Source organism: Varanus komodoensis, unplaced genomic scaffold (assembly GCF_004798865.1).
Source record: "Varanus komodoensis strain SLA01 unplaced genomic scaffold, ASM479886v1 scaffold35, whole genome shotgun sequence".
Lineage (NCBI taxonomy): Eukaryota > Metazoa > Chordata > Lepidosauria > Squamata > Varanidae > Varanus > Varanus komodoensis.
Genome location: NW_025335856.1, coordinates 1,657,815 through 1,683,503, shown reverse-complemented (window position 1 = coordinate 1,683,503; position 25,689 = coordinate 1,657,815).

Here is a 25,689-nt window from a genome sequence, read left to right as displayed (position 1 = left end):
AAAGAAATCCCACAAGGGACTACTTTCTCTGTCAGGAGCTGCAGTGGCAGGAAAGGCCTGAGCTGTGGCAAACCAAATCCCTCCTATTTTGCTACTCTAAAATGCGGAAATTGAGAGCCTTAGGGGGTGACCATCCCAGCTACCTCTAAGCCAGATTTTCCCCAACATGGCAACTTCAGACCTGTTGGACTGCAACTCAATAATCCCTAGCTGCCATGTCTGCTGGCTGCACTGGGTGGGGATGATGAGAGTTGTAGTCCCACACAACTGGAAGGTGACAGGTTGCAGGATGGATTATGCTATGGTCCCATCAAATGGCATCTTTGGAGAGGGGAAAGTGGTCCTAAATCTTATTTCAGAAAGTAGTCATACCTTCTTAAAAGAGCATTCTACAGTCCCTCTTCTTTTCTTCCTTCCCTCTGTCGTGCTCTCCATTCTCTCCTGCCCAGGTTTTCATCCAATCATGGCTTTTCACAAGCACAGACAATAATTTTCCATTTAATGACACTTCAGTAATAAAGGAGCCGGTGAGGCACCTTTCTAATAATTGGAGGAGGCTTACCTCCAGCTTCCTGCTTTGTGTGCCATGAGCAAACCTGCTTGTGCACAAATGTGTCTCCTCTGCTAGGCCAGGGGGTGTCCCTCACCCCATCATAGTACAATGGGCCATTTGTTAGTGCTGGGTGGGAAAGCCACCCCCCACACACACACACACGCACTGCTGCTTCCTACTCCTGCGGGCAAAAGCCGACCTTTTGCTGCCTCGGTTTTACTGAGAAAAGCTTCCTATTTGTTTCTCAGCCTTGCCTAGGAGTTAGCACAGTTCTGTCCTTCCTGGCCATGCAAAAAGTCTCCAGTGCCGTCTGACAGAGGCAATATCTTGAGGAGACATGGCACGCTGCATTTCCGGCAACCAAAATTGGATTTTCTGGTGAGATCAACCACAGCTGCTTGCATGCTTCAAAAGCAAGTGCCATGAATGGGGGGAAGGAGAGGATTTAATTTCTAGGACTTCCTCTTTTGGGTTCAGCCTGTCGCCTGCCTTTGCGTCCTCTACTGACTTCATAAAGCCCTGGGATCCAATCTCCCTTCCTCACTGGACCATCCATCATATATAGGGAGATAGGTGCAGAGCAGGAGAGCTAATGGCCTACCATGTCCAGTATCTTGTTTCAGTATGGGAACTTCTAGGAACTTTATTTATTTATATATTTATTTATATATTTATTTTAAAGTCCTTGTACCCTGCCCTTCACAATGTCTCAGGGGGCAGCACTGTGAAAAAAATGTAGATATAGATATAGATATGGTACAGCATCACTAACAAATAAAATCCAAAGTAAAAACACAAATTAACATTTAAAATAATGAGAAAACTTTACAAAGAGAACCATAAAGGAAACCAACCTCTCTGTCCAACACACAGCTGGTATTAAGTGATACACTTCTCTTGAAGTGATGCACTTCTTTTGAACATGGAGGTTCTGTTTATATATCGTGACTGTGGCCCCAGTATTCGCAGGGGAGGGCCATGGCTCAGGGAGAGAGCTCCCACTTGGTCTGTCTCTGGAGATGCTCCCTGTTTCAGCCCTGACATCTCCACATAGTGCTGGATAAAGTCCTGCCTGAGACCTCGGAGCACTGCTGTTAGTCAGTGTTGACAGTATCGTGGTAGATTCACCCATGATTTGACTCAGTTCAAGGCAGCTTTTGATGAACTTATGCCTATCTTCCATGAATTTCTCTAGTTCATTCAGGGCATTATGTCTATTGGTCCAGATAAAGCTTCTGGGTAGTTTAATCAAAAGCAGTATGGGATTTATTCCCTCAAATGGCAATTGGAGCATGATTCTTCTGGTTGAAAGCTTCCTCGGATTCAAAGCGGCCTGCCATGCCACGCCTGTGGCCAGTTGTTGCCTTGGAAGAAAACTGTCTTAGGTCTGAAGGCATTTTGCTGGCTGAGGAAAGGGCAAGCTGGTGCCCTCACACCATGTGTGAAAGCTGACTGGATGGACAGCTCATCTTATCTCGACACTGCTGGGAACTGTTTCATTGCCAAGGTTTTTCATGTTGGTCCTATCAAAGCCAGTACGAATGAACAGTCCTCCATAAATATTGTACATTAATTCATTAATTACAAGGAAGCGGCAGGTGCAGCTTGAAAATTTCAGGGACAACATCTCACAAGAGAATTTTGGTTGTGGAAAAGAGGAAGCGAGGAGCAGCCCTCCCATGGGGGGGCCGATTCCTGCGTTCCTTTCCGATGCCATGAGGAGTACAATGAATTCCCTTCAATATGCCCCACCCTGTTCAATGCCATGAGGAGTACAATGAATTCCCTTCAATATGCCCCACCCTGTTCAATTTGCCCCCCTCATGGCAGAGGTTTCGTGCCACCTCACCACCCAGCGGGCCAGGCCTCCTGCCTTCATATGTTGGCCTGCTAAACAGACAAACAGTGGGACCGCAAGCCAAGTTGGCTGTGCAATTTTAACATAATGATGGCCTTGGGCTGAGTCGAGAGAGGCTGCAGTGGTGAACCGCTGAGGCTTGAAGAATTGTTTCTGCGGAAGTGCCGTGCAGCCCTGTGCTGAACTGACCCTTGCTGGGTCTTCTCTGACTGAATGTTGCTCTACATGTCTTGAGGGCTGCCATGATAGATCCAGACAACCACTGAGCCACGCCAAGTGGCTTTTTTCATCCACAGACTCCGCTAGAGTGGCTTTTTGAGGCACAGGATTAGGGACAAGCTGGCTGGCTGTCACATGCAGGGCCCAAACCACAGAATCAGTGATGTTTCCCATAGCACTTGACAGGCGGATATGGAGGACTAAGCTAAGCACTAAGATGGGAAGGTTCACCCTCTCCCTCTGTGAGAAATCCAACACTGTAGATGAGCTTGAAGCAGCAGGACAATGTGGAGTGGGGAAGGGTGGCAAGCTAGCTCCAGAGGCTCAGGCAGAGTGTGAGGAGGCCCATCATACTCCTAGCTGCGGCAGCTGACCCTCCTTGCCTGATGGTAGGGCCCTGCAGCCTGAAAAAGAAAAAAATTGATTTCAAGTGCATCACTGTCAGAGAAGAGAGGCTGCTGAGCTCTTTCTCCTAGAAACTTTTTTCTGTCTGATCAGACATTTGGGTTCACCCCTCGCTCACTCCCCCTCGGTCTGCATAAGGGATCTTAGGGGACCCCATGGTGGGATCAACTTTTCTGCCTTTCCCCTGTGATGCTTGCAGGATGATGTGCACTCACTACAGCTATTGCAGCTTTTATGAACTTATGAATGCTTATGCCCCCATGGAAAAAAAGCATGGAGTCCTGTTGGAATTTAAAAAAGGCCCTTTTAAAAGAGACTGGAGTTTGGACAGCTGACTGTCCAAATTTACAGCTCTCATAGAAAAGAGCTGGCTTTACACTTTTCAACGTTCCCAAGAAGTAAGAAGACCTTCAGAAGAACAAGGTCCAAATAACAACAACACCCCTGAAGGATATCACGAAGGGGGTGACCACATACCACTTGGGAATTTTGTTTCTTTGAACACATCACAGCGAAGAACGGCAGTCTCTTTGGATCCCAGCTTCACTTCCACAGCAGACCCTTCCCTGGACGTTGCCCTGGTGAGCAACTTGTGCTGGTCTGAATAAAAACAATTAAAATGTAATTTTTCTGCACATATTTGGGACACGCTTTTTAAAAAAAGAGATGACAGCCTCTTCAATGTGTCACATGGACACTTCGAAAGAGCTGTCCCTAGGAGCCAAATCAGAGATTGCTTTTTTGCTATCTCAGAAAGGGAAGAGGGACAAAATGCTGCTGCAGTACAAAAGGGCCATCATGGCAGGGGCACAGAGCACCAGTCCCTCCGAAGTGCCGCTTGGGCACCCGTGGAGCAATTTGTACTGGTTGTGACCCAGACAAATTTAGCAAGAGTGGTAAGGGGAGCTGTCAACTGGCTTGCTTGCCACTTCCCAGAACCCACAATGGCTTGTTGCCCTATGGATAATAGTTCACTTTTGCATGACATGATAACCCACCATGGCTTGTCACCCACAATAGGTTGGTGTGTTGCATTAACCCAGGAAATAGCTGAGTTCAGACAACACGCTAACGCACATTCAAGGGTTGAGTGTGGGTTGTTATTAAACGTGTTATAGTGTTATCTACACCCCCCATTTCTGACAAACCATGGATTGTTAATGTGAACAACTCACTGTTCTCAACACAACAACAAACCAAGGGTTTCATGAGTTATATGTGGTTAATAAACCATTGTTTATTAATTCAGCTGGGTTGAGATGACATGATAACCAACAGTTCAACTGCAGCTGTTGATTCCATGACAACCCATGCTCAGTCCTTGAATGTGGATTAGCATGCTCTCTGAACCCAACCAATGCCTGGCTCACAAAAGTATCAGAATGGTTAGGATATGTTCGTGTTGCTTCCTAGAAAGTTAAATATGGAAAGCAGCCTTTTCCAGCTTGGTGCTTTCCAGATGTGTTAGACTGATTCCTAGCCAGCATAGATATTGGTCATGCCAGAAGGGAATTATGGGAGGGGACCAGGTTAAGGAATTCTGATGTAAACTGTCTACAAAGCAAACAGAACCCTTGGGCAGTTCTTCTTTGGGAATTGGGCCTCCAAGTGGTTACTTCCACACTAGCCAGAAAGCTGATGTTATGTATGCATGTGGTCCAAGGTACTGTCATGAGTAGAAAAATCAGAAATGGGTCCTTTTGACATCCTTCTAACAGTCAAAACTTTGAACACACCATTTATCTCATAACAAGAGCTAGCACAACAGCATACAGTAAGCAAAGTTACACGTGAGACAGAATATTTGTTTGTTTGATGGAATTGATACCCTATCTATCCATATGCCCAAGGCATGGAAAAACAAAATAATCTCTCTCTCTCTCCCCCCCCCCCTCCACACACACACAGAGGCTGTGTGACTTCTGTTTCCTTAGTGCACATTTGAATCAAGCTAGGATTTGGCAAGGGGGCTTTTCCAGTAACAGCCACAAATGTTTATCTGGATTTACTGCAGAACTGCATTATAGGCATTGCCTGAGGCAGCTGTACTGACAACTTGGGAATTCTCACTTTGCTGCCAGCATTCCCCCATGTGCCACACTCAGAGTGGGGAACTGCCTGCCAGGAAGGGAGGGGAGGGCCTGCCATCCCACTCTTTGGAGTCATTGCAATTCTACTCCCCTGATAATAGCAGCACTGTATCATCTCTGGCATAGTTCTCCTCAATTGTAACCATATCCCTTCCCTCTTGGTTCCCGTCATGTAAGGAGGAGGAGAATGCATCACCCCTAAATGGGGTTGCACTCCCTCTGAGGGACAGGGTTCACAGCTTAGGAGTGCTCCTCGACCCTGAGCTGTCTCTAGAAGCTCAGGTGACGGCGGTGGCGAGGAGCGCTTTCCTTCAGCTTCGGCTGATCCATCAGCTGCGTCCCTACCTGGAGAACGATTGCCTGGCGACAGTGACCTACACGTTGGTAACTTCCCGACTAGATGTAATGCGCTCTACGTGGGGCTACCCTCAAAGACGATCCAGATACTTCAATTGGTGCAAAAAAGAGCTGCCAGTTTGCTGATGGGAACTGGGCGTTGTTCTCATATAACCCCAGTTCTCCGTCAGCTTCACTGGCTCCCTACTGAAGTCCGGGCCCAATTCAAGGTGTTGGTCATGACCTATAAAGCCCTTAACTGCTTGGAACCTGGTTATCTAAAGGAATGTCTGCGTCCATATATGCCCTCCCACCCCCTACGATCGGCAGCTGATGCCCTTCTCAGGGAACCCTCCGTGAATGATATTAGGAGGGTGAGTACCCGGAGGAGGGCTTTCTCTGCAGTGGCACCCCACCTATGGAATGAGCTCCCCAGAGAGGTCCGCCTGGCACTGACATTATTTGCTTTTCGGCGCCAGGCGAAGACCTTTTTATTTAAAAGTTATTTTAACTGTTAATTTATTATTATTGTATTTATAGATTTTAATATATATAGCCGAGATGGCACCAGTTTTTAAATTATTAATTGTATTTTTTATGAATGTTGTGAGCCACCCTGAGGCTTTGTTGCGATGGGGGCAGCATAGAAATGTTGTAAATAAAATAAATAAATGTTCCTAATGCCTGATTTAAGAGCCGCTTCTGCTGTGCAGATAAATGCAATGCAGTTTGACATTACTGATGGAAGGCTGCAAATCAGATTCTGTTTCCAAGGAATTAAATAAGGACTCCTCACTTAAAGACACTGATCTGGGATTTCCCATGTCGCCCGTTCCATGGTACTACTCTTCCCACCTGAAGAGACTGTGGTTCCTCTACTATCCAGAACCTAAACATTTATTCCAAGACACCAGGACTGCTAGACAAATCTGGAAATAGGAGGATATTTTGAGGAAATACCTGTTCTTCAAAATGGGGGAAAGTTAGGCATTTGTATTTAGTGCATGCATATATATATATATATGTATATGTATATGGCAAAATGCATCTTCCGAGAGTTACCTTATTCAGAGGGGCTATACAGAGACCAGGGAGTGTAAATTGACTCTTCCCATCTTTGGAAGGACTTCCCTGCTGCAGCCCACCTGGCACCAAATTTGCCATCTTTTTGGCACCAGGTTAAGACAGCCCTCTTTGTGGAGGCCTTTAAAGAGCTCCCTGGTGATTCAGGAGTCTGATATGATTAGCCAGAAGCCTTTTACTCTTGGCTGGGTCTTTTAAATGATCTCTTAATGTTCTTTTATGGTATCTTAAATTATTTTTAATTCTTACTGCTTTTATCTATTGTATTTTATTGTGTTAGTATTTTGTTGTACACTGCCTGGACAGCTTTGGTTATGGAAATGGAATGGAATGGAATGGAATGGAATGGAATGGAATGGAATGGATGAATGAATGAATGAATGAATGAAAGATTTTTCTTCCCTTGGAACTGTAAAAGTCACTCCCTGCTATAACCTACCTAAGTTTAAGCCAGGTTTGGAAGACTATTGATTCAACAATGATAAGCAAGCACAGTCTGTGACATTGCACATGAGGCATATCTGTCAAGGCTTCATCCTTGACTTCCATTTCCCGGCTCTGTGGAGCTTGAGTCAACAGGAGATAGTCTTAACTTTGGTCTTAATCTGGCAGGGACTTGTTCTTGTTCTTTTGACATTCAGTAGTTTGAAAAGGTTGTTCACTATTTATATTTCAGTTGATGCCATTCACAGTTCCAGATTGCACCAGACTGCACACAATTCGTGTTGTTCTTATTGCAGGCATGATCAAGCTGAGGATTTTCCTCACTGTTTGTTTATCTATGTATTTATTGATATCCTGCCTTTCTACCCAAAAATGATGCAGAAGGTGGCTTTCCATATTTGTCTTCTGCTGACAAAGGGTATAAGAGAATCTTTCTCTCTTTCTCGTTAGAAGTATCCACTATATGCAGTGCCTTCCAAATGACAAACTATCTGCTTTTTAGTAACTTCAGGACAATGAGGAGAGCTGCCATTTCTTAAATTTGAGTCAGCCAAAGCAAGATGAATATTAATTGAGACATACGGGATTCATTGTAATACAGATGTATGAATATTTCTATATGGATGATTCTGATACGATAGATAGATTGAAAGATGTGGGCTGTGTGCATGTTGCAAGGGCTTAAATATAAAATTAGAATGGAAGGGAACTAATTTCAGGGAATTTTCTCTTGCTTCTCTCAAGCAAAGAAGATTTTGTAGCACTTGGCTTTGGCTGGTGGATTTCAGGTGGGAAATAGCACCAATTGTGGCGGAGGGGGGGAACACTTCCTCCTGTGGCAGATACATTTTATTTATTATTTATTTGTTTAAAACATTTCTATGCCGCCCCCATCGCAACAAAGCCTCGGGGCGGCTCACAACAAAAACAAACAAAAGCATATAAAATTATACAATAAAAATATAAATGCAATAAAATATTAAGACATTTTCCTGTCTTCCTGGCATGTTTACCCTGTGAATGGATCGGTCTGCTCTTTAGAACAGTGTCTGATGGGCTAGCAAAACCTGGAGAGACACCTGGTGCTGTGAACTCCTGGCCTTTGCTCTCTGGGTCTTGCCTCACCAACAGCACCCAGATGGCGGCTGTTGATTCATTCTGCAGAAAAAGAGATTGGCTTCAGCGTGGCCTCAAGCTGAACTTTCCTTCCGCGATGGCTCACCCTGAAAGGTTATTTGGGCTGTGTTGACTGCAAGGCTGTGTCTGCTTGAGGCGGGCTGCGGAGAGACGGCAGGCTGAAATATCAAGTTCTTCAGAGGGAGAACTGACCTGAGGAAGATTCTGGGGGCATATTCGGAGAGGGAGCATGCACGGGGCAAAGGGGCTGCCCTGGGAGTTCAGCATCGTTGCGGAGTTCACAGCCATAGCCCTCAGCCACAGCCCTTGCTTATGTGATGGTTAATTCTGGAACTGTTATTGAACTAATTAATTCAGGAGCTTTGGCGTGATTAAGCAACCTTGCCTTGGGGTTCTTTACACATGCTGAAAATTTTGCCTCGCATCCTCAGGTAAAACAAAGTTAATCGCAGCACTGAAGAATCAAAGCTGGGAACACTAATGAGCCAGTCTTTTACTGAACTGCACAATAAAACCACCTTCCATCAAGTGACTGATATTACAGTTTTCAAAGCTAGCATTCCGGCAGGCTCTGCCAATGAGTCTTTGAGCCTCTGCCCTAGGAAAGAAAGTGGCTCCAAGGAACAGCTGGGTAGGTAACTTGTGGTCCTCCACATGGTTTTGACACTTTTCTCCATAAGACATTTATTGTGTGTTTGTGATTCCTTAGCTATGGTTGTTTATGGGTTCTTTAGATGATGCCAGGATACTCCAGTTTCCTTTCTATTTCTTTGGCACACTTCCCATTTATTTACTTAGAATGGGGGGAAATGGAGCATTATTTCTGAAAGCAAAAGAAAACGTTTTTTGTTTTCCTACTTGAGTAATTGCAGTACTCTGCGATAGCACAACGCCACCTAGAGGTTGAGTAGGAGAAAAGCAGAAAAGAAAAGGCTTTCTATGCAGAGCTCAGGACTTGCTTCTGTGGCAAAGTGTGAAAGTCGATGCAGTGATTAACAGCCTCATAGAGAAAAGCTCGCTGTCCACTCCTGGAGGGCACCAGATTGGACCAAGTCTAGTTTAAAGCCTGGAATGTAACTCCACTAGTTGAGGAGGGTGTGTTGGGTGCAGGGAGGAATCCTCTTGGCCTTGTCCCAAAATGTGACCCTATACCCTAAATTTCCAAATTGCAGGAAAGGTTTTCATTGAGAAGATGAAACAAGGCCAGCGTTGGCTTGTGTGATCTACTTTGCTTTTTGCTGGTACCCAAAGATCCAGCGACCAGAGCCACATGCAAAAGCCATATACTTAGAATTAAGGAATTTGTGATCCCACACAGAGGACCTTTACATGCTTCCACACAAGAATCCTTTCCTGGTCACCTGGCTCTTCCTGTAGCATTAAAGTTTAGAAAGTGGAGTAGTGAGTAGTTCTATTGCTGCTTTTGTAAAAAACAAACAAACAAACAGGGTGGGGGAGTCAGAAATCCTTGTCCATCTCCTGCGAGTCTCCCAAAGATTTCCCAGTAGATCAATGTACAGATCAATTCTGCCTCCGCTCCTTACCATGGCCTTTGGCTGGGGTCTGAAGTGCAACACCTGCAGAAGGCACCAGGTGGAGAAAGGATGGTGCACGCATGTGCGCACGCGCACGCGTGCGCGCGCACACACACACACACACACACAGGTGGATGGAGGGTGGGTGGCGGTGGCAGGAGACAGGGAGGCCAGATCTACCTAGTCAATATGGAAGGTAGTGTTTCTGTAAAACCACTGAGTGAACAGGATGTGTGACCGGACATCATTACCATGTTCAGAGTTGCTCATCCCTCACCCACTTCATGAGCAGCTGCATGTGGGGATTATGGAAATGCTGTTTGTAGTGACATCACCAGCTGTTGTGGTGGAAGCATTGGGGGGAAGCAACTGCATGTTCCCTGGAATCCCTCATTTCATTTCCAAAGTTCTTGAAATCAGTGTCTCAAATGCATTGTAGTTAACAGTGCAATCACTCCATCCAAAGGTGATGTTTCTACTCTAGCTTTTAGTCTGTACTTTAGAGGAGCTCTCCATGGTGATAAACTCCTTAAAAGTTCAGGCTGAAGACCAGAGTGGATACACTGCCCTACTAACATTGAAGCTGCCAGCCTCCAGTGAATGCAGTTCTATGCATATGCAGTCAGATGTAAGCACCACCGTGCTTAATGGGATTGACACCCAGGTAAGAGGATATAGGATTTCAGGCAAGTGAATGCTTGATTTTGTCACTGTGGGAGGCTTTAAAAATAATGTTGCAAACTTTTAACCCTCTTCAGCTAACTTTTCCTCTTCTATGCTCTTGCCTTAAAATTTAACCAAGTTCATTGTCACTCAGTATATGCAGTTCATTTCTTGTGACTGCACCTTTGCTTCACTGAGTAGCTAAGAATCAGAACTGGATTGGATATTGCAAGCTTGGATTGGATATTGCCTGGAAATGAGGCCCGGGACATGTGTAACATATCGGGGTCATGGAAAGCAAGTGCATGAGTGGAGTAACTGAATGCAAAATTATATTCCTGCCATGTCCTGGGGTTATATAAGAAAGGCATTATCCAGTGCAAGGAGCGCTGAGTTTCTGTTACACAGAATTACCATGGCATATGCATGTCTTAAGGAGGAACCCTATGCAAGTTTAGACAGGAAAAACGGTCTACAGCTTCTAGCCAGCAGGGGCATGCTGGGAGTTGTAGGCCTTTCTTCCCCCCAAACTCACACAGGGTTGCTTCCCAAGGTTTTTAGAGAAGAAGCGAGCAACTTGTTTCTTTAAAAAAGCCAGTTTGCAGCATCCTGTTTCTCTCTAGTGTGACCAAGAAACAGGACACACAGGGCTGTGCAGTTAGGAGGCAGCTTCATTTTCAGCTCCTGGAATGGCCTGGAAGAGAAGAGAAACCCCACTCATGCAACAAAAGTTTAATGTTTTCCAGAGGAAGTCAGGAAACAAGCAGAAATGCTCCTTTCTGATTTAAGACAGGTTGATGGAGCAACTCCCTTATGCTGGTTCTGTCGGTGTGCCTCATTGCAGAAATAAATAGTTTTTGCTCATTTGGGGTGCTCCCCAAAGTACCAAATCCTAGATTGGTGAAAAATGGAAGTACTATAAGCACCTTGTTGGTTACTGCCCAGCGGCCCTTCACAGATCTCCAAGCCAACAGCCGTTCACTGGAGCAAATTTGGCATGAATTGTGATTCCAGCAGGCTGCGGAACAGGGATACGCACTGGGAAGCAAGGCAGTTGCATCAGCCCATTTGAGAGGTTTCCCCCATTTCCCCCTTCCCTTCCCTTCCCTTCCCTTCCCTTCCCTTCCCTTCCCTTCCCTTCCCTCCCATATTCCTTTTGTGTCGTGTCTTTTCAGATTGTAAGTCTGAGCACAGTGATTGCTTTGTTTGGACTGATTATATATAAGTAACCTTGGGAGGTTTTTTGGCTGTGGAATGGGATAAAAAAGAAGGTGCAAAAGCAGGATGACAGCTGAGAATATTAAAGAAACAAACATCATGTCTACAGAAGAATTACAGAAATTTACTGTCAGCCATGAAGAAATCAAGATTGTGAAAGGTTGTATATACCTCGGCTCTGGCAGCAATTCAAAGGGAAACTGCAGCTAAGAAATTCGAAGAAGAGTGAGACTTGGAAGGGCAGCAATGAAGGAACTAGGAAAGATAATCAAAAATAAGGATGCTTCACCAGAGATCAAGGCCAAGCTCATTCCCATGATTGTATTCCTGATCACTATGTATGGGTGTGAAACCTGGACAGTGAAGAAAACTGACGGGAAGAAAAGTGGTGCTTTCAAAATATGGTGCTGGGGGAGAGCTTTGAAAATACCTTGTACTGATCGAAAGGCAAATCAGTGGGTCCTGGATCAAAGCAAGCTGGAGCTTTCCCTAGAAGCAAAAATGACAAAAGTAAGGCTGTCATACTTTGGACACATCATAAGAAGGCAAGACTCACCGGAGAAGACAATGGTGCTGGGGAAAGTTGAAGGCAGAAGAAGAAAAGGAAGAGCAAATAAGGCATGCATTGACTGAATAGAGGAAGCCACAGCCATGAATTCAGAGCAGCTAAGCAGGGATGTCATGGATAGGACATTCTGGAGACCTTTCATTTATGGGGTCATCCTAAGTGGGAGACAACCTGATGGCACGTCACAAAGAGCAAGCCATACAACTGGGCGCCTTTGGGTGTGCAAAGCTTGGGTTGTATCACTGAGTCACAGCTGTCCCCTGGTTTGCCTCCTGCACAAGTAGTGACACTCAGTGCACCCCTTTTACTTTTTCCTGTTTAGAGGAATGGCTGCCATTTATCCCCACCAGGGTAGAGGAAAGCGCTGCTCCTGGGGATACGACGCCAAGGGGAGAAACCTGCATGGGACCATGCGTACTTCAGCTCCTCCACTTTCGGTTCCCAGCCACACCACTGAGATGCAGACTGCAAGAGCTTCTCTGAAATGGAATTTGGCCCTCAGGCTGAGGTGTTTAACAGCCCCGATATAAATAACCCCACTGCCTTACATGACATATTTTGCTGCCATCATATTCATCACAGGCTGCATTCAGCCCTCCTTCAGGGTACCCTCTTTCTCCTTGCAACGGCCAACAGCTGTTCTCCTTCCTCCTCCTCCTCCTCCTCTTTTTTCTTGTCACTGCCACCAGCTCCTCCTCGGCTTGACAGCCAGAGAGTCAGGAAGCAAGCGGGAAGGCTCATGGCATCCCTTCTTCCAGTGGCTGAACCAGAGAAAGCAGCAGCAGCAGAGTGAGCCGACTCCTGGGGGAAGGAGCAGCAACCCCAGGGGTCTCTTGCCAGGCAGATGCTGGACCAGCCAGCATGGGCAGGGCTCAGCACGTCCCCTGTTTGCCAGTCCTTCCTTCCAAATCCCCCCTTCTGCTCCCCGATGATTGCCATGCTTCAACAAACATGGTGTTGGGACCACAGTTCAGCGCATTTCCTAGCTCTTCCCAAGTTCAGACACTTGGGAAGAGTTTCCACTGATTTCATTTGCACAGATAAACATGTGTATTTAAATTTCATCGTAGGAATGGATGGGCCAGAATGTATACTTGGAATTAGCTTTCAGGGGTAAAAAGGGTGATGCTATCATTTCCCCTGCCTCTCTCCTCTGCTTTTTCCACATTGCATCCACTGTTTGTTTGTTTGAATAATACTATTTTGTCCTGTGAACTTTGACAATAAGCAGTGTTGAAAATGACCAAAAATGTGAATCAAGTTTGGCCAATGTGCACACATACAAAAGAGATGAAACAAAGGTGAACGGGTAGTGGAAAGCTACAAAACATCAGCTCTTCCCAAAATTCTTTTCATCTTCAGAAGTTGAGAGAACTCATATCACAAACATGGGAAAAGACCATTTTGCAGAGGAAAATATATTTAGAACACTACTTGCTTATTTATGAGTAAGCTGTAATGTATTTTGCATGATCACTGTGGATTTCTGTGAATCCATCCTTTACCACGAGGCTGTTTTCTGTACTAATTCTATTTTACATTTTTAATCACAGGACTCCTGCAGAGCGTGATGTTTTCTTCCAGCAGTTGAAGCACACGCTTGTTTCTTTTTGGCTATATCCTCCCGTGCCCCCAGCCGCAGCAGACAGCATGCAGTGACAGTTCTGCACGCAACATCCACAAGAGCAGCAAAATAATACTTTTATTAATATGTTTGCAATCAAGTGTGAACTTTTGACTCTTCTCTGGAATGGGTATTAATTAGAGAAAATGTTTCTGGAGAGGGCATGGTGTGCCGAGCTCTGTCTGCGGCTCATTTCAGAATTGCCAAAGGAAGTGCTTTTGCAAACTCATAAACAAACATTATTTGGATGGCAGCAAGCCCAGGGCAATAATTCATGCAAAGATAGTCTCAAGAAGCAGGTACAGAAGGAGCCAAATAGATGCCCCTTGGGAAGGAGTTTCACAAGTGGGTGCCATCACTGAGCATGTAATAAACATCCCAGGGATAATGATCCTATGCATGTTTGCACAGAGTCTTACAGCTCCCAGCATCCCCATGGAAAGTTTTGGGAAGGATAGGGTGTCCCCGTCCCCTGTCCCCACACTTAGAGAGCATTGCCTGAAGGGCCACAGTACATGGGGGTCTTCTCTCTGTGGCCCTCTGCTTGCATTGCCCAACTCACCCCCTACCCTTCCCAGCTGCCACAGAAAGGTCCGTTTGGCTGCCTGCCTGCAGGACTGTGAGTAAGAAGGAGAGGGAACATGGATGCAACGGATTCACTAGCCTGTCAGCCTCTGCCCGGAGCCCATCCTGATACACCAGCTAGGCAGGCACAGTGACTGCAGAGAGGTGGCCTGCTCAGATAGATTTGTCCCATGCTGAGGAGGAGGTGGAGGAGTAAGGGAGGCTCCCCCACCTCCAGCATGTGAGATCTGGGGCTGAGGACTTCAGAGGATGATCTAGTGGAAGCTGAAGGAAAAAATCACACAGCTGGAAGGGGCCTAGCAGGCCATCTGGGCCAACCGCCTGCTCAATGCAGGACTGAAGTCACTCACCCAGATCTGAGCCAGGCCCAACCCTGTTTAGCTTCCAAAATTAGGCAGCATCAGGCCCTTCAGACTATATGGTTGCTCAGAAAGAAGGAGCAGCCAAAACACTTCTGTTGCTTCTCTTGTCCTGTGTAGGATAGATGGAGGGCTTTGAGATCTGGTGCTCCAGCCATCAAACATTGGTGTGTCAGTGCTGTGCTTTAGTCTGGAGATGCAAAATTGAGCAAGGGTCCTCTGGCCCTTTAAGGACCACGAGATGTACCATGACACAAGCTTCTGTGGATTGGAGCCTAATGTATCAGATGGTATTCTAGATTAGTAGCTCAATGAACTCACAGGTTCAGAAGGGAAAGTTCTGGACTCCAAAGCCATACAAAGCAAGGGTGGACATGACTGTCCTATGCTGAGCCCAAATCGAGACAGAATAGATCAGAGCAAGCAACAGTAAACACTGCTGTTAGGAATAGTCTTAAGACACTCCTGTTGTTTCCCCTCTAGCTCTGTAATGGGCTATTGCTAACAGGTGTTTAAAAAATTAAAAGAAATTCCAGCAGGAAAAGCCAGCAGGGATCCTGACCTTTCAAAATATTTCTGCTCATGTCAATGGCTATTACTCTTCCTTGTTCAACTTCATCTTTGTGGGCTGCTTGTCAAGCGAGTTTATACATCTCATGCAGCCTTTAGCCGCTTAATCTGGAGCACAAAGTATTTGATAATGAAAAAAATGACATGAAATAATGGGTTGTGTTGAGTGAGGAGCTGTTTAGTGTATTGAAGAATCAATACGAGTGTTCAAAGTGACAGAGTGACATTTTTCAAGAGCAGTTTTGGACGACTGCTTCGGACAGGTGACAAGACAGCGTCTTGATCGGATGGTAACCTTTCATTTCCCATAGACAAGTGAGGTCCATGGGAGAAAAGGGGCCTGGGAGAAAATCCATCACTCTGCATGCGAATGCAAAGTGGCACATGAATGCACACTGACAGACCAAGACTCGGCCCTGTCCATCAACATGACAAGCACCACTCCCCACTCCAAAATCCCAACATATGCTTCGTAAACTGCATGGTGCACAAGTCCCGGTGTTTGCCATATCGCCCGTCACTTGTTCTGAGGCGGGGCTGGCCGAAGCGTGGATGCAAGCAAGGCAAACTTCAGGGCTGCCAAGGATCCAGGAATGCCTGTCAGTGGCTCAGAAACCGAGAGGAAGCCGGAAGCCGTCGCCTGCCTGCACCTTCAGGGCAAATGCAGAATGTAGCAGCCCGTTCACTTGCTGAGCTCTTTCAAAAGAAGACAATTTCCAGACAATGTTGGCTTGTTGCAGCACAAACATCTATTCTGGCCTAGGTTCATAGCTCATTTCATCAGATGCTTGGTGTATTGTGGAGCGTTTCAGGTTTATATGCAGTTCGTCTGGTGGTGCCAGTAGGAGGGAAAAGAACAAGGACATTAAGTCCTGGAAGCACTGGAAAGGACTGGAAGTATTATTAAGACTGGCCATTTACAGTGCAGTTGTGGCTGATAACACAAACACCCTGGCACTAGCCGACTAACACCTGTAGACCTGCTTCAGACCACATTACAGGGGTTGTTACTGATTGATGGGGTTGTTACTGAAACATGAACTACTATGTTGTCTGAACCCAGCTGAGATTACAAACTACTGTCAGAAACCAGCAGTTCACAATCCAGGAAATGTGCCATGGGTTTTCTTCGTGGATTGTTCATAGTTAACAAGCCATGGATAGTTAGCCTGGCTGGGTCCAAGCAGCATGGTAGCCCACATTTCAACAGCAGTTCAATGACCACCGCACTCAACTTTTGTGTGTGGATTATTGTGTTGTCGGTACCCATTATCCTGACTCAGGTCTCTGCCAATAGAATTACACCTGCTGGTGAATTTTAACTCAGTGGTCGCTTGTTCTGATCTCCCCTTGAGGCTCTTTTGCTCCACAATGGCCATTTTAAGATCTGCAATAGAGTGTTTTGGGAAGATGACTTTTTCTCCCACTCCTTCCAGAATATCGTCATTTCCGACATAGGATGCAGACACTCTTAACCCTTTCACACAAGGACTGATGAGCAGCTCAGCACCTGATATGCCAGGCAACATTTACATCATCCCAAGAAGGGAGTTTGTTATAAGCAACATTCTGCAGGGCAAAATTTTCCCAGCCAATCCGAGATGCTCCCCAGGCACTGGCAAAATCTTCAAGGGTTAACAACACAATCTGGTCATGCAGTCCACTGTTAACAGGGCCCTTTGCAGAGTGAGACGAAAAACACAAGAGGGTATGTCTTTCTAATGCTTCCCTCCAACCTCTACAGCACTCCTTTGTGTGTTGCAAACTTCATTTGTGTACCACAATGCACAAGGTTTCTACATGGGAGAATAATTAAATATGTGACCTTCCCCTCCACTTGCTACAGGTGCTGTCTGAAGAATGGCAAGATGACAAAGACCTTGTGAAGCTGCAAGGAAATGATGTATTGCATATGTCAGCACACGAGCAGTACTTTATTAGAATATACCGTCCTTGTAAAATAGTAATTAAGTCTATAAATTCATTTTGGTTTGCATTTCCTCTATTTTTAATTTTTATGGGTAGATTTTTAAGTAGTTTTAATTTTCCTTCTTCATTTGATTTAGGGAAGCTCAAATGTAGCATACTTTTACGCAAGGTTTTACATCCATTTTGTTTTGCTCTCTTTTGACATTGCCTGTGGACTAATTCAAGAAATTCTATTGTAGTAATTAAAGAGCTCCGTGTAGTTCAGGGTTAGGATTAGGCTTAATTTTCCATTAAGAGCCCAGTGGTTAATTCCACTACTATAGCAAGCTGCAAAAGAAGCTGTACCTTTGTTCCAAAACAAGTTTCCCCCCTTTTTCTTTGCATCTCTCTCTCTCTCTCTCTTTAATTCTGCTTCAGAAAGGTCTGTACAGGTCTAAAACTGCTATATTGCTTTGTGAATTTTAGCTAGTCCACTCCAAGCAAAACCTTTGCAGCAGGTCTCTTCTTTGGACATGAAACGTGACCTTCTCTCAAGGCTCTGGTATGCGCTGTTCGCCAGGGACAGCTGGTGGCCACTCAGCTCCACCGCGCTCCCCATCTGCTTGCAAGGGCACGCTGCCTCGTGCTGAACCAGGCCGCTGCACCAGCCAGCCCGGTGCTGTGCAAACTCCCCGGCAGTGACTCTCCAGCCGGGATGCCAGGAAGAACAGCCTTGCCACATGACATCCTTTTGGTGAAAGGTGCAAGAGATGACATCGGAGACCCTCTAATCCCAAAGCAAGCGCGATTCCGGTTCGTTCAGTCTGGTGGATTGAATACAGCCCAATGAGGAGACGGAAGTCTGAATTGTTTCCATGGGTTGGCAGGAGGGAGCCTCAAGGATCCCTTGTCTGCTTTGCAGAGGAAGGGGCGGTGCTGATTTGAAGACCGCACTGCCAGTCCGAGGGCCAGCCTGCTTCAACCTACTCCTCTCGCATTCAGCAAGCGGACACCATGCTCTGTGCTCACAAGGGAGCTGACCATAGAAAAGGCTGCTCCCTGTGATTTCTCACTGCTCATGGGCAGGTGGGCGTCACTGGGCACCTACCAAGGCTCACCCCCTAGGAAGGGGCCCGAGCCAGCCCCTATTCCACCTGCTCCTCCTCCCCCCTTGCCATCACTGCCTTGAACGAGGGAGCAAGGAAGAGGAGGGGCAGCAGCTTCCCCTTGGTTTTCCCTCTTCCTCTTGGCAGGGATGGAGATCAGACTCAGGAGAAGGCAGCAGGCAGGTGGCCAGCACTAAAAGCAGCGAGGGCGCTCTTGCACATGCACCCCAAAACCCTGGTGCTGCTAGCCCTCAAGGTGGCGTGCCGTGTATTACGGCGTGACCTTGCCATTTTCAGTCTTTCAGTGTAAGTTTTCGGATCCAGCATGACTGTATAATTTATTATTCAGGTCCATCTTTTATACACTGTTGGGTGCTGGGGATATGGTGAGCATTTCATAAAGGAAGCAGCAAACGTTATCTCCAAAAAACACATATTCCCAGAGGTGAATTTTCTGAGATAATGGAATGGTGGGCGGTGGGGGGAAGGCGCTTGAAGGTTGGGGGAGATTCTCTGCTGGAAATTAAGAATGTGCAAGCATCACTGTGTTCATGATGAAACAGGCTTGATGCTTTGCATGTGCTCCCAGTGCTGCACTTAGCCTGATGCAACAGGTCACCCCACACAGCAAGCTGTGCAGGGCCCACAACGTGCCCAGCAGGTGGTCAGGCACCTCCCCCCTCCCCCTCCCCGGCCTCCCATTGGTATCCCAGGGGACACTGTTGGCAGGATGCAGGAGAACAGAGCAGACTGCTACCCCCATGAGCCCCAGCCGGGCTTCATGGCTGCAGGGCTCAGCAGAGACTAGGGAAGCCAATGACAGCTGCCCAAGGCGCCACAGCAAGCCTTCTGTCTGCTTTCACCAAGCATCTGTAGACTTTGGGGCTTCCTTTGGGCTTGTGATCTTGTCTGGTTTGGATGACATGGTAAGCCCAGGGGTGGCTGCAAAAATCTAAAGAAAGCCATGGCTTTTTTTGGGTGGCTTTGTAGCCACAAAGCACCCACCAGGATGTGGACACCACGCTAAGCCATTGTGGCTTCAAAGCCATGGCAGCTTAGTGTGTTGTGAGAACCCAGTCACTTTCCGCCACCCTCCTCCACGCCCCACACCCACCTAGGCTTTAGCAAAGCTTTCCACATAGTGCCAAACGACATTCTGAAAAGCACATTAGCAAAAACTGGACTAGATGGGAAAACTATTAGGTGGATCCAAAATTGGCTGCTAAATCGGTCACAAAGAGTGCTCATGAATGGCACCTTTTCAAATTGGATGGAGGTAACTAGTGGGGTGCCCCAGGGCTCAGTCCTGGGCCCAGTGCTCTTCAACATCTTTTTTCATGATTTAGATGAGGAAGTACAAGGAAAGATAATCAAATTCACAGATGATACAAAACTGGGCGGAATAGCAAACACCCTAGAAGACAGAATGAAGATCCAGAGCAATCTTGATAAACTTGAACCCTGGGCTGAAACCAATAGAATGAAATTCAATAAGGACAAGTGCCAAGTCCTCCACCTAGGAAAAAGAAACCAAAGGCATCGATACAAGATGGGGAATATATGGCTTAACAGAACTGAACAAGATCTTGGAGTAATTGTGGACAATAGGCTAAACATGAGCCAACAATGTGATGCAGCTGCCAGAAGGGCAAATGCTATTTTGGGATGCATTAGCAGAAGTATTACTTCCAAACCATGAGAAGTAGTAGTTCCTCTATACTCCTCACTAGTCAGACCTCACCTGGAATACTGTGTCCAGTTCTGGGCACCAAGATTTAAGAAAGATGCAGGTAAATTAGAAAGGGCCCAGCAGAGGGTGACAAAAATGACTGGGATTTGGAAACACTGCCCTATGAGGAGAGATTGAAGGAACTGGGCACGTTCAGCCTTGAAAAGAGAAGACTGAGTGGGGACATGATTTCCCCTTAAAAGTACCTCAAAGGCTGTCACAAAGAGGAAGGTCAAGATCTCTTCTTGCTAATGCCAGAATGTAGGGCATGGAATAGTCAGTTCAAGTTGTGACAACCCAGATTCAGGCTGGACATCAAGAAAAGCTTCCTCACAGTCGGAGCAATACAACAGTGGAACCAGCTGTCTGGGGAGGTGGTGGGCTCTCCCACACTGGAGACATTCAAAAAGAACCTGAACAGCCATCTGAATGGGATGGTGTCAATTGGTGTCCTGCAACAGAAGGGGTTGGACTCAATGGCCTTCATGGCCCCTTCCAACTCTTCTATTCTATGATCATATGATTCTATGATTCTAAGATGCTATTTGCATCACTTTCCAAGGGCAGAAGCCCTCTGGAAGCAGAAACTGGGGAAATCGTATCACATGTCCAGTGGGGACAGTGGGTCATACAGTACCCATGTGATTCTCTGTGGGAAGGATGGGCACCTGGTGAAACAGAGGACTAGAGGCCCCAGTGACCTCTATTGCTTCTCATCGACCTGCATGAATTGCCTTTTTGCCCGCAGGCACTTCCTCTCCTACTGCCCAGCCCCGAACCCTTTTCCAGGAGAGTTTTTTCTTTCTGAAATCAAATACCTTCCTCTCCCCTGTATATGCCTCCCTTTTTACAAATAAGGGGTGTCCTTAGGAATCAGGGACCTTTAAAGATAGAAACTTCAGAGCAAATGTAAATTAGCACGTGTGGGTTTGTTCCCCTCAACCACCCTGGCGGCTTGAGACCCCAAGACCTGACCCTGCTTAGAACTATTAAACTCCCTGCCACATGGCTGTCCCAACTGTAAAAACACTTAGTTATAACTCTGTTAACAAAATAAACTATTTGTATCTTATATATCTCAGTGGCTGATGATTTCAAGGCAAAGCTCTCCTTAGATGCAAAAATGACAAAACTGAGGCTGTTGTCCTTAGAGCATGTCACAAGAAACTCCCTGGAGAAGACAGGCATGCTAGGGAAAGTCAAAGGCAGAAGAAGAAAAGGCAGAGCAAAGATGGGCTGATGACATCAGGGAAGCCTCAGCCCTGAATTTTGCAAGAGCTTGGCTGTCGTGGGCTGGACATATTGAAGGTCTTTAACTCACAACGTTGCCATAAGTCAGGAATGACTTGAAGGTGAACAACAACATCAACGCCTTATTGTGGTGCACATTTTTCCTTTAACAAAACTCTAGTGAAAGTTTGTAACAAGTGTGAAAGTGAAAGTCACCAAGCCTCCCGAGAGCTTCCAAATTCTGGCCTGGACATGCCCCTTCAGTGTTACATTACCAGCCCCCTTGTACCAACCTATTGTGCTAGTTCATTCTGGCCAGCTTTGGCTGTCATTGTGCTCACCGCAGCTTTGCGAAAGTTCCCGGAGAAGCCCTTTTTATAAAGCACCCACTCCATTTTGCATATCCAGTCAAAGTCCCATTTCTCCCTCCCCCTCATTTCTTCTCCTGGGGATTTGCCGCACTGCACTCTCCCAAGAAGACATGCATTTAAAACTCACTTCAAGGACAAGCAAAACCAAATCCAATTGCCCCAAGGTCCCTGTGCCGGTTGTCTCATTTTCACTGAAGCTGAAACAAAAGCCTCCCAAGCAGGAGTCTCAGCAAGCTCAAAGGGAGCCGTCGAGATTGTGCGAGAGAGTTCACCAGTCCCCCGATGGGTTTGAAAATGTACAGCACTGAGGATAACTGGCCACTGCTGAGCAAATGGTAGCCATATGTCAATAATTTATTAACAGCTATTGTCCACCTCCGGTTGCCACATCTGTCTCTTCGCAGGAGGAGCCTCTTCTCAGGCTCTGAAAGACAGAACGGAAGCAGTGAGAACATGTCGTCCTGCCCTGGAAATTAGCTCTCCCGGGGCAGTCGCAGGGGCAGGGTGGGGTATGGGTGACATCAAAATCACAGCAGGCATAGCTGGTTCTTCTCAATAATTCATCTGTGGATGGATGACTGGCTGACCTTTGGGAGATTAAAAGAACTATAAAATACCGGGAAGGAAGTGTGTGTGTGTGTGTACACAAAAGGAGGGCCGGGGATTTGGAGCATTAGTCAAACAAAGGCTAAGCAAAGCAGAGCAAAAGAGGATGCGGGCACAGGTAGAAATCTTAGCATCAGCCTCTGTGGATTTCTTGCAAAACATTCCTGGGCAATGTAACATGCGCAGGGGAGGGTGTTGTCTCCAGGGAAGGAGGAAGCCAGCGGGATGACTCGCTATCGTTTATCCTGCACAGGAATGTCAGCCAGCAGACACAGAGGAGAGACTGGCCAATCACAAGGGCTGCCCGCTTGCTTCCAGGCCTTCCCCTCTGCGGAACACGGAGCTTTGGTAAGCGGGGCTGGCCCAGGATGCCGGAGGAAAGCGTGGTCCTTCTACCCTGTGAACTGAAGTCCACTGGACTGGCACTTGCAGTGCACGTTTTCACCAGCAGCTCTCGAACTCTCTGCACTGGAGGGTGACCAGAGAGTTCAGACGGTGCAGGGCAGGCTGAATGGCTCAGGTGGCTCTCTCTTCTAGGGGAGGGGAATGTGCTGGGGGCTCAGGAAGGAATGGAGGAGCCCACCTCTGCTGCTCTTCAGCTTCGGCATCCCCTGCTTGAGGAAGTCGTTTCACCCTGCCTAATGGGAGGGCCATGCCTGTTAGTAGATGAGCTGGGGAGAGCAATCCACAGTAGGCCAGGAACAGTCTCCTACAGCTGGGACCATTATTGGTTTCACCGGTCAGCAGTATCTAGAGCAGTCCCATCCAGAAGAGCCCAAAAACATAAGAACTGGGCTGGATCTGGAGATATTCTGGAACTCAGGGTGGGGATGCTCAGGGCCAGGTCCAAATCCAGCCCTTGAGGGCCTCAATCTTGCCCTCTGGGGTTCTCCTCACTCTCCTTTCCCCAAACTACCTCCTTTCCTGGCTTTTGATCAGTTTTCCCCCCATTCTAAAACATTAAAATCCTTCTCCTAAGTGCTTAGAGCATTACACTAAAATATACTCTTTTTTGCATTTTTGCCCCATCCTTTTTTGTCTTTTGGCTGTACCGCCTTTGTCTCTGACACCACTCACACAGAGGGAAGCCCCCAAGAGCTTCTCTGAAATCAAATTTAGGCCCTCAGCTGAGAGAGGTTCTCCTCCACCATCTTGGGGAAGGGGGACAGCAAAGAAGAGGAGGGAGAGATTTTCCTCAACCGAGCTTTCCACCAGTTTACTCCCAGAAGACTCCTTGCAGCTGCAGTTTCCTTTCTTAGGCCGTCCATGTGAGGTGAGGTCCTTCTGGGATCACTGCAATAGACAATAGACACTCCTTCTCCTACGAACATTGGCAAACAGACACAGATCCATGAAGGGGAGGTTGTCAGCATGGATTTAGCAAGAAGAATGCCTTTGCTTCACCTCTGAAGGCTTCGGGTTTCCGAACAGCCTTGGGGAAGGACAACCCATCTCCATTACATTTGCAGGTTATGACATTTCTGCTATGGAAGCTACCAACAGGTATACAAGGTATATCCAGAAAGTAATGAGAATAAAGTCCCTATGCTTGAGAAGGGCTCCATGAAGGGAGAAGCTGGCCAAGGTCACTTGGGGTGGGGTGCCAGGTACACGTTAGGACTCTGATCGAGTTGCATTCCAGCCCTGTCAGAGTCAAGGCATTCTCTTTTGTGACACCCTCTTCAAGTGCCTCGTATCAAGAAAAATGGAAGCGAGTTTGGAATAGCGGTACATGATAAAATTGTGTGAAATTGGGTAAAAGTAAACCAGAAACTATGGAAATGGTGAGGAACGCTTATGGAGAAGCTACGCTATCATCTGCACAAGTGTACCAAGACCAGCTCAACTTGGATACTTCATCACGACAACACACTGAGTCACAGTGCTTTGGCTGCCAGACAGTTTTTGGCTAATAAACACATCATGGTGCTTCCCCATCCACCCCACAGTCCTGACTTGGCTCCTTGAGACTTTTTCATCTTCCCAAAGATGAAGAAAGGCTTGAAAGGACACGATTTTGGCAGTGTGGATAACATCCAAAGAGCCACTACGCAAGCTCTCAACACCATCCCACTTGAAGACTTCCAGGGATGCTATGAAGGATGGAAAAATTGCTGGAAGCGTTGTGTACACTCACAAGGTATGTACTTTGAAGGAGACAATATGCAATTGTAAAATTTTCAATAATTTTTAAACTTCCAATGAATTTTTAAAACATCACTCTTATTACTTTCTGGACACAGCCCATATGTTAGATCCAGGGTGGGCAGAGATGTAGGTTGCTCACACACACTTTGAGTCTTTGGTGGCTGGCTGTGCTGAGCTGAAGTAGGCTGGCCTGCATCTCAGTTACCAGCCCCCTTGCTGAGCAACATTCCTGCGGGGGTGGAAACCGCCAAAATCTGCAGGCTGGCACTGGCAGTTTATGAATGACTTCTTGCAAACACAGACAGCAAGCATGCTGATGTCTCTAACAAGGCAGGAAACTTCCAGAACACTGATAAATCTTGTTCCTCGTGCAGGAATATCCTGAAGTACAATCTACAATTTCTCTTGCCAGCAGTTTGCTCAGCTCCGCGGGATCCGTTTTATAACCTGCAGGATGAAATATTAATTAATTGATGCTTTAAAAAAGGCCATCATCCATGATTTAAAATTTTCAGATAAAAATTACCATATTTTTCTCTCTATAAGACGCACCTGACCATAAGACGCACCTAGTTTTTAGAGGAGGGATCCATGGAAAGCTTCCTGATAATCACAGGCACATTCCCCATCACTTCCCCATGGGCAGGTTGCCATTTGAAAACACACACCGACCTGTGACTAACAGCTCTCACCTGCACCGGAGGAGGGGGGTGGAGCAGGGTGCGTCGAGCGCGTGCCGGCCAGGTGTGGTACAGCCAGGCCAGCAGCATGCCAGCGGTGGTCTTCCGGGCGGCGCAGTGGTGGCAGGTCTTCCCGGGCGGTGGGGGTGAGCAGTCCATCTCCGTGCGGCCAGCGGGTTAAAGCCCGCGGCTCCTCCTCCTCCGCGGCAGGTCTTCCCGGGCGGTGGGGGTGAGCCGTCCGTCTCTCCGTGCGGCCGACGGGTTGAAACCCGCGGCTCCTCCTCCTCCGCACCGCTCCCCCTGAGCAGTACAGCTCTCACCTGCGCCGGGGGGGGGGGGGTGTGGAGCAGTGTGCGCCAAGCACATGCCGGCCAGGTGGTGCCACGTGGTGCAGGCGGCCGGCAGCATCCCGGGCATCGGGCACACACACATTCGCTCTATAAGATGCACAGACATTTCCCCTTACTTTTGAGGGGGGAAAAGTGCGTCTTATAGAGCGAAAATACGGTGTAATGGTATTAATTGTGCACTTTGGTTCCTTTGTATCTTCTTATATATTTATAATTGCACCTTTGTTTAATTAGGCCTTCCTTAGCACATACATTATTAATTAGGCCAGTTAATGCTTTTTGTAAGTTGGAGTCACAAGGGGATCATGTCTCAC